Source organism: Tupaia chinensis, unplaced genomic scaffold (genome assembly GCF_000334495.1).
Source record: "Tupaia chinensis unplaced genomic scaffold, TupChi_1.0 Scaffold000288_2, whole genome shotgun sequence".
In the NCBI taxonomy this organism is placed as follows: Eukaryota; Metazoa; Chordata; class Mammalia; order Scandentia; family Tupaiidae; genus Tupaia; species Tupaia belangeri.
The window spans coordinates 4,773,161-4,779,424 of record NW_006159773.1 but is presented as its reverse complement, the minus strand read 5'-3'; positions in this window follow the sequence as shown (position 1 = coordinate 4,779,424).

Here is a 6,264-nt window from a genome sequence, read left to right as displayed (position 1 = left end):
TATACCAACCACATCCTGTACTCAATCTCTTTGTGGTAAGAATCAGACTGCCCCAGTTGCGAACAATATATACATATATAAGTGTATGTATGTCTGCTGAAGCTATTTTATATTCAAGTATTTAAAATTCTAAGTTATGGGGCCAGCAGGTGCCATGGTGGTTAAGGCACTGGACTCTCACAGGGCCAAACACAGTTCAAGTCCTATACCTGGTGGCTTGCTTTCTCACTTTCCTTCTTTCTCTCTCTCAGGAGCACATGTGCCCCATAGAAAATATAAAAAATAATAATAAGTAAAATTAAATAAATAATTTAAGTAAAAACTTCTAAGTACGGGCCAGCAGTTAGCATAATGGCTATGTCGTTGGATGCCCATGTAGTCAACCGCAGTTCGAGTCCTGGATCCAGTGGCTTAAACTCACACAGGGTGCATGTGTGTGCATGCCCAGGATCCCAAGAAGAGAATGGAGGAGAGGAGATTGCGGTGTGTCCATTCCCCCTGGGGGAGTGATTTCTCACTTTCTGTCTCTCTGTTTCTCTCTGTCTTTCTGGGGAGCACATGCGCCCTATAGCAAAAACCTCTCCAAAAAAAAAAAATAATAACAACAAAGTAAGTTATGATATTTAGAAGCTCACTCTGTAAACTCAAACAATTCATCACAGGTAGCGCAAGGTCTGTTACCCTTTGTGCTACTCTGATTTCTGTCATGAAATGTAATATGAGAGAGATGCTTGCAATGAATTTACAAGGAAGTATTTCTGTGCTGAAGAGTAGCACAGTTGTGCGTGCAGGTGTCAGCTGGATAAGTAGATTTAACAGCTTTTAAAGTGTTATGCGTTTTACTTTTATGGACACAGACTGATGACATACAACGTGAGGAAGCTTATTTCAATTACAAGTGACACACGCTGCTCCTGTTCTATGGAGTGAACCCACTTCTTTTCCAGATCTTCATGTCACTAAACTATTTGAAGGAATGCCCAGCAGCTGTTGTGTGAATCTGCTGAAGCATTAGGGGAAAAAAAATTCTCCTAGTAAATTCAGCTTAAAATTCTGTAACCTTCTTTTGGTATTGCAGATAGATGCCATAAATCATAGTTATAAGAAACTTGACACAATAAAGAAGTTCTCTTACAAATAGTAGAAGATTGCATGAAGCAGCGACTTCAGAGATGTTACAAATACAGGAAAGGGATAGTCCGTCTTCATTTGAAATGTGTCTAGTGTAAGTTTCATAGCACTCAAACGAACTATGTCTCTGAAAATAAGTGAGGCACCAGTGTCCTGAGAATTCTCGTCAATTCCCTCACTCTAAAAATTAAGAAAATAAAAAAATGTAACCACGAGAATACTTGCTGAAACCGAATGGCATCTGGAGAATCGCAGAGGCAGGAAGACAGGATAAAGCATGAGCGAATCCAGGCTAGTCTGCTGAAGTGGACATCGGTCAACTGAATACATCCTATAATGGTTTCGTAAAATTGAATGAAGACAAGAAGACCAGGATTCTCACTGTCAAGTGTGTTTTTACCTTCAAGCCTGGCAAGGGTTAGTTAGACTCCACTAACAACGAGCCCAGGAACTTAATCATGATCATGCCCAGCCCCTTTCTTTGGAAAACCTTGTTCATTTGGTTTGGGTTGGCTCCCAGGAATCTGATTTTAACAAGTAGACCAGATAATCCTTACCATTAGGGAAGTTTAAAAACCAGTGTGACAGGGGTGATGGTTATAAATGAAATTTAGTGGACCCCATCATCTGCTTCTCCCGAGACCAATTTTATAAGTATGGCATTCACATTTTGTATAAGCACTGCCTGTTTTGGACTTTAAAGATTGAAAGTGGTCGTTTGTTTTCAGATGTAAGAGTTTCCAGATCTTGCTCTTAAAAGTTCTCTGATAAGGTCCTGTGTTCTAATCAAAATCCTTGTAACTAATCAAAATATCTAGCAGGACTAGATATAGATGGAGTATTAGGTGGGCGGATACACAAGTAGATAGTAGATAATCACTGGGAGAAACTGAGGACTCCACTTAATTGTCAGGGAACAATTATAATAAATGCTTTAAGAAAGCTGCAGGTTCAAGGTGGACGGTTAAAACAAAGAACGGGACCAGCAGATGGCACAACCGTTATGTCACTGAACTCCCATGTAGTCAACTGCAGTCAGAGTCCAGGACTGGGCACCTTAAAATGCACGCACGCATGTGTGTGCATGCCTAGAAATCCTAAGAGGAGAAAGGAGGAGAAGGGATTGTGGCATGACTATCCTCCCTGGGGAGGGTGATTTCCAGCCTTTTATCTCTCTGCCTGTCTCTGTCTCTCCAGTGAGCACATGTGCCTTATAGCAAAAATCTCTCAAAAAAAGAAAGAAAAATAAAGAAAGAAAATAAAGAACCTAACTAAACTTAACAGTGAAACCCTGGGGCCAGCAGGTGGTGTGGGGGTGGGGGTGCTGGACTCCACATGGCCGACTGCAGTTCGAGTTCCAGACCTGCTGGCTTGAAACTCATGCCAGGTGCGAGTGTGTGCATGCTCAAAATCCGAAGAGGAGAATGGAGAAGAGTTATTGTGGCATGGTCATCCCCCCGGGAGGGGGGTGATTTCTCACTTTTTCTGTCTCTGTTTGTCTCTGCCTCTCCAGCAAGTGCAAGTGCACTGTAGCAAAAGTCACTCTAAAATAAAATAAAAATAAAATGAAATAACAATGAAGTCCTCACTTTCTCTGATAGTGTAAGAAGAAATGAAAAGTGAAAGTTGATAGAGTGACCCCCTTGAGTATTCCATCTCCACACATAAAACAGTCCCAGAAGAGGGTGGGGAGATCATGGGGTGGGAGCAGGATCCTTTATTTCACTGTCCAGGAAGTGCTGAACAAGAGGCCTCTGCCATTTTATCTATCCTGAGAGGGGGGAAGGGCTGGAGGAACCAAAGCACAGAGTTAGGGTAGAGAAATGTCCTTAAGGCTTCCCCATAACAGGCAGAAGTAGCCCAATAGTGTTTTAGCTGAATCTCTCTCTACCGTCCCAGTAAAGTTAGAATGGAGGCACCGGGCCAGGAGTGCAGCAATAGTAGGGACATAGCCAGCAGCAGTGGAAGGGGGCGAGTAGGCATGTGGGAGGGTGGTTCGAGGGCTCCCTCCAGAGACTGCAGTGCCCTGGCAGTGCACCTCTCTGGTGTGAGGATGACATCTTTCTCTCAAGAGCGATCCAAACCCTTTGTAACTGCCTGCAGTTAGCTATGAAAGATCACATGTAGGACTTTGGTCTGGAACCTGATCCCCAGGTTCCAATATCAATAACTGGTATTTTCTTCAAATTTAAATGTTCTCTTCTAAGAAACAAACTCTCTCTCTAAATTCATCTATAAAAATGTTGCTTTCAAGATAGAGGTAAGTTATTTAACAAGCCATACAGATCTGTTTATTGCCTTAAAGTTAATGTTGAGCTCAGCAGATCATTGTCATATTTGCAAGTAATACTTAATTTTTCTTTTTTTTTTGGAGAGGTTTTTGCCATAGGGTGCATGCACTTGCCAGACGGACACAGAGAGACAGAGAGATAGAAAGTGAGAAATCACTCCCCGGGGGGGATGGCCATGCCGCTATCCCGTTTCCATTCTCCTCTCGGGATCTTGGGCATGCACGCACGTGCACCCAGCATGAGTTTTAAGCCACCGGATCCGGGACGTGAACCATGGTCGACTACATGGGAGTCCTACGACATAACAATTATGCTAACTGCTGGTCCCCAGTAATACTTAATTTTAAATATGAATTTGCATGCATGTATCCAAATAATAAAATAATAATGAGCCTACAGAAATATAACCAACTGATCTTTGACAAAAGTGCTAAAGTAGAAAAACTGGTCCACATCCATACACAGAAGCAAGCAAATGAATATTAAAGAACCTAGCCACAGTCTACACTCGTTACAAAAATGTGCTAAAAATAGACCATAGAAAATACAAAACAATCAGATTGTAAGTTGGCCAGAACAATTGGTCAGAAAAGCCATGACACATTTTTGCATTGAAAAACAGAGAAACAAATATGTCATGACTTTTCCGACAACCCAATATGAAACTTCTTATAGAAAACCATTATATACTAGTTTTCTAGGGCAGACCGAACAGGATACCACAGACTGGGTAGCTTAAATGACAGAAATGCATTTTTGCACAGTTTTGGAGGCTAAAGCCCAAGATCGAGGTGTTGGCAGGTCGGTTTCTCCTGGGATCTTTTTCCTCGGCTTGCAGCTGTCCGCCTCCTTGCTGTGACTGCACATGGCCTTTTCTCAGTGTGCTTACGTCCTTGGTGGCACTCCCTCTTCTTATAAGGACACTGGTTATACCGGACTAGGGCCCCACCCTAAAATCCCAACTAATTGCTGGTGAAGTTCAGAGCAACAAGAGATCTCCTTTACTGCTTCTGGGAGTACTTTGAAGACTGGTTGGCAGGTTTTATAAAGCTATACATAGTCTTCCTATATGATTCAGCAATTGTACCCCTAAGTATTTATCTAACTGATGGAAAATTGACGTCTACACAAACACCTGCACACAAATGTTTATAGCAGTGTTATTCATAACTGCCCAAATCTAGAAGCAACAAAAATCTTCTGTAGCTGAACAATAAACAAATCATGGCTTATTCAAACAATGGAATGCAATTTGATGATAAAAAGAAATGTATATCCCACCATGAAAAAAAAAAGGAGGCACCAACAGATTGCATAATGGTTACATCGCTGGACTCTCATGTAGTTGACTGTGGTTCGAGTCCCAGGTCTGGAGACTTAAAACTCATGCCGGGCTTGTGTGCATGTGTGCCTAAAATCCCAAGAGGAGAAAGGAGGAGAAGAGATTTCAGTGTTGCCATCCCCCCTGGGAGATGATTTCTCACCTTCAGTCTTTCTGTCTCCGGTGAGTACACACGCCTTATAGCAAAAATCTCTCAAAAATTTTTTTTAAAGAAATCTTTAATACATATTACTAAATAAAAGATGCCAGTCTGAAAATGTTATATACTTTATGATTCTGAGGCTATGCTGTCCTGGAAAAGGCAAAACTATAGAAACAATAAACAGATGAGTAGTTGGTCTAGAATAGGCATAGGAAAGATGGAATAGATCAATACAGGGGTTTATTTAAAGTAATAAAACTATTCCTTATGCTACTGTGCTAGTATCTGCCAAAACCCATGGAACATTATAGCCCCCGAGATGAATCGTAATGGATGCAAAGCTTTAGGAAATAATTTAGGAGGTCAAGGGGTTCCAGGATGAAATACAGATAGAACAAAATAAACTAATTACAAAGGTACAAAATAACTTTGCTGAAAGGAGTGGAAGAAAGGTGCTAAATAAAGTCTGTCAGTCCAAAGAGAAGCTCTACCAAGACATTGTACTAAAGTTAAAGAAAGTTGTTTCCCACAGAGATACAGGTTATCAACTTTGCAACATTTATAGATACTTGAATAGACACATCACGGAAAGGTTATACAGGAAGGCAATTAAACACATGAAATGATGCTCTACATCACAGGCTATGACAGAAATATCCTACCCATGGATTAGAATAGAATAGCTGAAACAAATTGCTCCCCTTACAAAGGGCTGATCAGACTATGGAGCACCTAGAAATCTCCTATATTGCAAGTGGGAATGAATAACAGAACACACACTCTGAACTGTTCCGCAGTTATTTTTTTTAAAATAAAGTTAAACATAGAATTACCATAGGACTCAATATTCTCAGTATCAGACATTTATTTACCCTAGAAAAGCCCAAACAAATCTAAATATTATAGCAACTCAATTACAATTGCCAAAGGTGAAAACAGGTCAGTTCTCTTTTGGTGGGTAAATGAATAAATATACTGTGGTCTATCTGTATAAGAGAATACTACACAGAAATAAAAATAGTGAAAGTGGGGCCCTGCGCGGCGCGGCGCGGCGGTGCCCTGCGTGCCCCCCCCCCTCGGGCCTGGCAGCCGGGGCTCTGCTCCGCGTTCCGCTGGCTCTCCAGGGCTGGCGTGTGGTCTCCGGGCCTGCGCCTATGCGTGGCCGCCAGGCCAGCGCGTGGCCCCCGGGCCAGCGCATGGTCCCCGGGCCTGCATGTGGCCCTGGGCCTGTGCGTGGCCACTGGCCTGCGCATGGCTGCTGGGCCAGCGCGTGGCCACCGGGCCTGGGCCTGCACATGGCCCCTGGGCCTGAATGTGGCTGGGGGGCCCCGGCGGGGGCCCCGCGCCCGGGGGGGCCC